This window comes from Sinocyclocheilus anshuiensis, unplaced genomic scaffold (genome assembly GCF_001515605.1).
Source record: "Sinocyclocheilus anshuiensis isolate Anshui unplaced genomic scaffold, SAMN03320099.WGS_v1.1 scaffold253, whole genome shotgun sequence".
Lineage (NCBI taxonomy): Eukaryota > Metazoa > Chordata > Actinopteri > Cypriniformes > Cyprinidae > Sinocyclocheilus > Sinocyclocheilus anshuiensis.
In genome coordinates, this window is record NW_015537969.1 from 2,147,864 (window position 1) to 2,155,541 (window position 7,678).

At 38.2% G+C, this 7,678-nt stretch overlaps 1 protein-coding gene and 1 long non-coding RNA gene across 4 annotated transcripts in view; both read left to right on the forward strand.

Annotated features, from left to right (window-relative positions):
- LOC107670015 (uncharacterized) overlaps positions 1-7,678 on the forward strand; it is a 718,471-nt gene that overhangs the window by 22,432 nt on the left and 688,361 nt on the right. The window lies entirely within an intron of this gene.
- Positions 5,988-7,678, forward strand: part of LOC107669951 (adhesion G protein-coupled receptor B2-like) — a 303,770-nt gene continuing 302,079 nt past the window's right edge. For 2 of the 3 annotated variants that reach the window (XM_016462388.1, XM_016462399.1), the window contains exon 1: positions 5,990-6,656. The gene's annotated coding sequence lies outside the window, so the exon portion shown is untranslated. Of the gene's footprint in view, positions 6,657-7,678 lie in introns of all 3 variants that reach the window. The other variant, XM_016462397.1, reaches the window with a different exon arrangement.

The following is a 7,678-nucleotide window of genomic DNA, read 5'->3' on the forward strand; positions in this document are numbered from 1 at the left end:
TCATATAACTTGAACTTGTTAGAACAACACACATCAGCTCCTCCAATATGAACCCAATGTATTGTGCATTCCTATAATTAACCATGCAAACCACTGTTTAGCAGATCATTTCGAAAAGGAAAATTAGCTCAGCGGTTTATAAAATTCACATGGCAGGCATTTCAAATTACACAGACCAAAGGAGAATTACCACAGTGTCAGTTAAGAAAACAACTGTATTTATGTTCTGTTCCATCAGTCCATTAATCAGTGCTTTGTGTTCTCAGCCTCTGTTCTTCTCCCTGGCACATAACAAAAGCAAATAGAATAGTCAAGACCAGGGAGAAATCTCTCTTTTCATGCACCAGAAGGTTCGGCTGCTCACATCAGCTGTACTTATTGTGAACTCCAAACAAGAAGCCTCTTAAGTGATTTACATACTAACATCAAATTGTCAGATGCTACGAATCTCAAATATTGTGCTGTGACAAATAAGTGACAAAAACAATGCAAATAAAATGTCACATATAATTTTTTTCATTTCTTATTTATAAACCCCTAAGGGCCATTCATGATGGCACAGACTGTATGGCCCTTCAAAAAAAAAAAAAAACAGAAAATATGTCCGTGCAATGAATGCTAGCTCAACTTGGAAGATGTACTTCAGCTCCAACATCCACTCCAATTATAATACTAGTAGAGATCTTTTCAGTAAGTATACTGTGTAAAAAAATTGCAGTGATGTTTTGTTAAAGGGGTGGTTCATTGCGATTTCACTTTTTTAACATTAGTGTGTAATGTTGCTGTTTGAGCATAAACAATATCTGCAAAGTTACGAAGCTGAAAGTTCAATGCAAACGGAGATATCGTCTTTTAAAATTCTGGCAGTTTAATGCCTACAAAAACGGCTGGTAGGGACTACAACGAGTTACTACCTGGGTTTGTGACATCACAAACCCAGATAAACCCCGTCCTCGGGAAAAGGCAGCAAAGGGGGCGAGGCTATGCTGCGCTGCTTTAGAGAAGAGGAAGAGAAAACTAGAGGTGCACGTAAAAATCTGTTCATATATGAATCCCGATGTTGTCTTCTAACGATTCTAATGGATTGACAAGATTCAAAATCAATGTTCTAAAACAGCGGTTCTTAATACTGTTCCTCGCGTCCCCCTGCTCTGCACACGCTCTGCATCTCTCTAACATTTATTCTTATGTACATATACACATGTACATATAGCTGGTAAAAGGGCTGAACATTTTTTTTTTTAATCTTCACACCTATTGCATTTTTAAGAAACTTTAATATACATTTAAATCGACTTACAAGCTGAGGGAAGGCAGTTCAAACAAACTGTATGAATTGCACAGTCTGTCATATGCATATTTAGTTTTCATGTGTCCTCTTATAAGCTATTTGCGCATTCTTTACCAAGTAACATGTTCCATTGAAGCTCTTACCGAAAATAAGCTTACATAAACTCAGCAACAAAATTTAAACAAACAAAAACAAAATTTAAACTTGATATATTTCTGCAAAGCATGGTTCATTTTTATTTATTAAATGTAACTGCTAAAAAAAAAAGTTAGTGTGCAAAGGTTTTGTCACCCTTAGGGTTAGGGTTAACCTCTTAGGGCTAGGTTAATTCTCTGAAAATGTAAGGCCTTGATGTAAGTGAGGTGATGACAGTTCCAAAGCTTATATAATAATTATCTCACTCTTCAAACCTCTCAAGGTGTTTACACTCAACAGCCACAGGCTTCTCTAAACAGCTGACTGAGAATCAGAAAAAAAAGATAATTGAGTCTTATAAAGCAAGGGGAATGTTATGAAAAGATATGGAGACGCTTGGTATTTGCAATGTGCAAAATCTAAGATGTCATTGAGAAATATAAGTTAGGGAAAAAAATCAAGGCAAGATCTGAAGACCAAGAAAAAAAAAAAAACTGAAATAAAACTAGACTGGTCTGGGATTGAAACTACAACCCCCATATGGCTGCAAAAAACTTTCAGGAAGATTTAGCAGAGAGTAGTGTTGTAGTGGTGAATCAGTCCACTGTGGACCGTTATTGGCACAAACATGATATACATGGAAGGCTCGTCAGAAGGAAACCTAACCTGCAATCTCTTTACAAAACACGTAATGTACAAAATACAACACGTGTATGGGCAAAAGCTCAGCAGTAAATATGGCGAAATCTGCTGACATCAACAATTCATCAACACAAACTTTTGGAATATAGGCTTTTATGAAGCAGCAGTAAATAATGGTGCAAATTACTCAACCATTGTTTGACGTGATGCACGTTACACAGGCAGTGGCAAAGCACAAAAACACAACCTCTATTCACCTAGTCTGACAGAATCCAGATGATTGAAGCAGTTAATAGACCCCATGTTGGTGACAGTGGTGCCTCCACAAGGGCCCAGTAAAAATACTATAAAGTTACAGTAAAAAGTTACAAAGAGTTAAAGCTGGCATTAAACGATTGTTTAAGTTGCGATCGTCTTTTCTTTCCTATACGAGTAAAGTGGCTTCTCGAAAAAAAAATGTAGGGCAGGATTCAATTTGGTTCATCAGTAATTAATTGGATCATTGGATCTTTGTCGTTTACTATTGCTGCAATCTCGAGTAGGGCTGTCAAAATGGCTGAAAAACTAAATTCGAATTTTTTTTACTTAAATATTATCAATATTCGAATTATATTCAAATTTACATTTTTTTGACAGCCCTAATCTCGAGTGAGTGAAAGGTTGTCCCGCCCTCACGCTGGGATACATATCATCAGAGAAAAGATGAGATTTCATTGCAAGAGGGAGGGGAAATTATTTTGATTAAAGAGCACATGAATTAAAAAAAAATAATAATAATGATGTGCACAGATAATTTATAAACAACAACAACAATAATAATTCGGTTGTCAAGTGGTGACGTAAGAAGCGCTGTTTCCGGGTCCAAGCCTCAACTCGCTTCACTTGAGAATACTACCTCAGCAGCCGTTTATGAGCACTGTTTATTCATATTAAACATTTAAGCTAAACGTTTTCAAACTTACGGTCTACACTACAGTCTCCATGCTCACAGCGTCCCAAACACAAATCATTTGTATATTTATTTATTTATATTTATATTTTCATTGTCTGGCTATCTGGGATTTCGGTATGGAGTTAAAGGTTAGGGTTATAATTTTTTTGGTAGTAATATATCACATTGTGAGTTTATATTAGCACCTTTTGTTGTTTTCTCGTGGTATCTGATAGCGCGTTTGGACACGGAAGCGGTGACACTTGACGTCAGACTTAACAAGCGGATAATGATAATAATAAAAAATAATATACATGAATACTTGTTTACTTTGTCCTTTTCAAGTTCAGAGTGATCCCCCCACAAGCACTTATTAAAGTGGTGCACTAAATGCTGCACACAAAAGTAAAGTGGAGGTGGAGATTAAATTCTAAATAAACAAATGTTTGTTGCTGTTGAATTTTGAATATTTTAAATATTTAGTTGTTGAACCAAGTGTTCTGGTTGGATCAGATAAAATTATAATTTAACGCTCGTACAAATTCATACGATTTTTGCTAAATTGTATGTATTTTACGAGTTGCACAATTCGTATGAATTTGTATGAATGACCAACACCTAACCCCGCCCCTAAACCTACCCGTCACTGGGGTCTAGACAAATCGTACAAAATCGTACGAGTGAGGTCATACGAATTAGCCACCTTGTAAAATACATACGAATTGGTCGTGAGATAGCGTTGTCAGATCAGATAAAATGAATATATAACATTTGGCTACAATAACCACATGTACCACATGCCAGCAGCAGAAGAAAGAATTCTACAAAGTATAATTAAATCACAAAAAGTAATGTCTCATAGGGGGAAACATAAAAAAAATAAAAATATACAGACTGCAATCCCCAACCAAAATCAACCATACTACTACTATTGTCAGACTCTGTTCCATGTTTTGTGTGTGTCCTGCTCCCCATGTGCCTTCCCATGCCCTTATTTGGTTAGTTTCCTGTTCCTCCCCTGATTACTTGATGTTTCATTGCTCCCAGGTGTGTCTCGTCATCCCCTCCTCCTGTGTGTATAAATAGTGTTCCCAGTCCCAAGTTCTCTGTCCGCTGTTAAACGTCTTCCTGAGTTCGTCTCCCTTGGTTCCTGTAAATAAAGTCTTGGTAAAGTATTCTCCAGCGTCTCCTCGTTCCTCGTGTGTGTGCATCGTGACAGAACAGCGGACCCAAAACTGAAAGAGAGCGGCGACTTCTCCTCGCGCTTGTTTTTCCCCTTTTTTGAAAGTTTTTGTTTCCTGGTTCTTCCCCCCCGCGGCTATGGAAATTGCCGCTCGCGTCGCCGCCCTAGCTCGCCTCGATCTCCCCTTCTACCAGTATGCTACTTCAAGAAATAAAATATGAAGGTTTTGGAATGGACTTCAATATTATTGATATCTCCAGGAAGATTTTAAACAGGCAGTACATCCAAGACAACCTATGAATTTCAGTGATCTAGAAACATTATATAAGGCAGATTTTTTTTTTTTTTTTTTTAACCAAAATAGACTTTTATCTGGCTACAAGAAACATATGAAGGAGACCAAAGTTCAAGCCAGGTAAATCATCAGGTAACTTGGGAATAGCCCTACAATTACAGACAACAAACTTGCTAAATGATTGGCTCTTTTAGGCCAGGCTTTCCTGTTTTGCAGCAGCCATGTTGATTCCATGGCAGTTTCTCCCGTCCCTTTTTGTAGTTTAACTTACTCATACTTGCTTTTGTAATCAGTTCATTTAAGTAAATAAACAGTAACTGTGGATTCAAATATGATCATGATTCACCCAGATCATAAAATATTCAGTACAACATGAAAGAGTCTGATTTTGCTTAAGACATACTCGTTATTATACAGACCAATTTATGCTGACTGATGCACCAACTGAATTTACTTCGCGGACATAAAAGTCTGTATCATTCCATGCCAGAGTGCTGAGTTTTGTAACTTGCAAAGTGCTGCTTCAATATTTTTAATGCTTCAACACATTTAATCATATGGTTGGTGTCTCTTCGATAGCCTACCCCAGTTTGTCAAACAGTCCATGCATAGCTTCAAAAACGATTGTACCCATGAAACATTTAGACCATGAAAAAACTGGGGGGTGTGAAATTTAGCACAAGTCATATACTTGTGTTTGGTTCATTTGGTGTCAAGTTGTCTACTCACTTCATTCTCATTTTGACAACACTTCCAACCTGTGTTGTGTCGCGGAGCCAATGATACATTTCTTCAATGTAGTCAATGAAGCTCGAGAAGCAGAGTTCCAGATGTTAAAATAAGACTTTATTAAACAAAGTAACAAAGCCGAGATAACGGTAACCGCATCTAAAGTCTCTGTCTGTCCGCGCATACATTTTATACCTTTTTCCCTTACCAAAGTTGGTAGTTCCGGTTTTTTATTGGTTATGCCTGTCTGGTTTGCCACAATTTATTACTAGCCCACCTGGTCCATTTTTTAATGGTGGAATTTGGCCAAATCAACCATTTTTTAAAAACTTTAATTTTGCCGCTTCCCATTGGTTGGCGGTGGTCCCATGGGACATCCATCAAATCTGTTTACTTGTTCCTGTCAACTTCTGGAAATCACCCAGAGTTCATTAGGTTATTTAAGTTCACTGGTACAATCCAATGGAAACCACCGGTACTGCCCAATGGAAAGGCCCTCATACATACAATCCTCATTAAGACATCCAGTATTGAGAATAACTAAACATATTGATTAGCATATTGATTACTTTCATGATTATACATAATATTTTAAGTAAGATAATACCATACTGAGTAAATAACATAATAGGTAATAGAATTACACAATACCTGCAGGCAGAAAGGAAGCAAAAACCCAATGCATAATGACGTAATATCATATTCGGAGCTGCGAAATCGAAGAATTCGAAACGAACTTCCCCAGCGTTCTATTTGGAGCACGCGCCGGCTGACGTACGTGAACAGCGCGCGCGTCCAACTCCCTTGAGAAAGAAGAGCGTGAACGCGCCTCTATCCTCCTCGTTGCTACAGTGAATGCGGGCATCCAGACGCTTGACTGAGTGCGGCGGTTCTTTACCGAGAGCTCGGATGCCAATGCATGGAAAGGGTTCTGCCGAAGCCGAAAGGGAGAGAAGGCAAATGTATTTTCACACGAACGCTCAGGTGTAAGTGATGCTACTGCAAATTGAAGTCCTGGAAGTATAACCGCAGCAGATTGGGAATAAACGGATAGATCGGCGTTCCCCGTTGCAGAGCGCACTGTGCGTTTGGAATACAGAGACGCAGCGTGGAATTACTGGAGCCCTGTTTGTGAACTAAAGTCAATTCGTTTTCTACCGCATTTGATTTTTTATCGCACTTTTCTTGTGTCCCTTCTTTGTTTTCGCTTCTTTTTTCTTTGATTCGGTTTATTGTTTCTCCCCTTCTATTCTAATGTTATTTAGTATCTGCCCTTTTCAGTTTTTTTATTTTCTCATCCTCTGAAAATTATCGGATTCGTTTTTTGCGGGGGTAGATTTTGGTAAAAGATACTCAATCTCAAACTGAGACGTGTCATGGATGGCAAATTGTATTTGCATCTACGGAACAAATCGGGGAATATAGAATAACTACTGCTGACAGAGACAAGGTATGACAGTGCTTATATATATATTTTTAATATCTATATGTTATAACTGTTATTGCGTTGCTTCGCAATCTGTGCATTTGAATGGTCTAAAAAGAATAGCGTATTATCATAGACCGACCACTCTGAATACATTTACTTAATGGTCCTTTTAAGTTGGAATTGCCTATGCAAAAGTATCGTCTGTGAATTTGAACCAAATCTCTTTTTTTTTTTCTCTTCAGAATCAAGTGTAGCCTATTATCCTTATAAGCAGCATTCAGAACAGAAATGCTTTCAGGATCAAGGTCTCTGTTGCCTTTCCTATTCATGCCTCGACCATAAACTTACAGAGAAAATTTATTTTTATACCAATCAGACCACGTTCATGGTGAGCTTGCCTTGAGTGATATGATCAACCAGTGTACGTCTCACTGGAAAACTATAAGTAGAAACATTATGTTGAAGGTTGCGTCCGTTTTCCCCTACAGCTGTATGTTCTTTTGGGGTTTCGTCATTGTGTTCATATCGACGTTTAAATACCGTCTCTACTGTCACCGCGCGACTGTAGCGTTATTTGAAGGTGATACAACTGTGATTTGGCGCCCGCTGTAGTTGCCTTTAACGGCGCAACTTAAAATAGAATTCAGTTTATATCAATAACCGACATACTGATAATCGTTTAGTCAATAAGCCAATGCAGCTGTCTTTCAATTAACATTCCCGACCAGACTTTATGCTAATGAATCAAAGCAAGATTTGTCCGTACAGGTCTGCGGCTGTGAGGAAGAGCAGTCGCCCATCTGTTGAACGCGTCTTCACAACTGCTCTTTCAGCGCCACTAACGATAATACATTCTGCGCTAATACCCTGATCTAAATGTAAATTTCTCTTCAGATACCACCACTTTAAGTATATTTTACAAGAGTAGACGTCCTTTGATGTAAGAGTCTGCTATGGAATGCAGCGCACACAGACGGCACGTGCATTAACCCTTTAATAGGCACGAACACGAAACTGCATTGCTATTTTCCGACACATTAGGA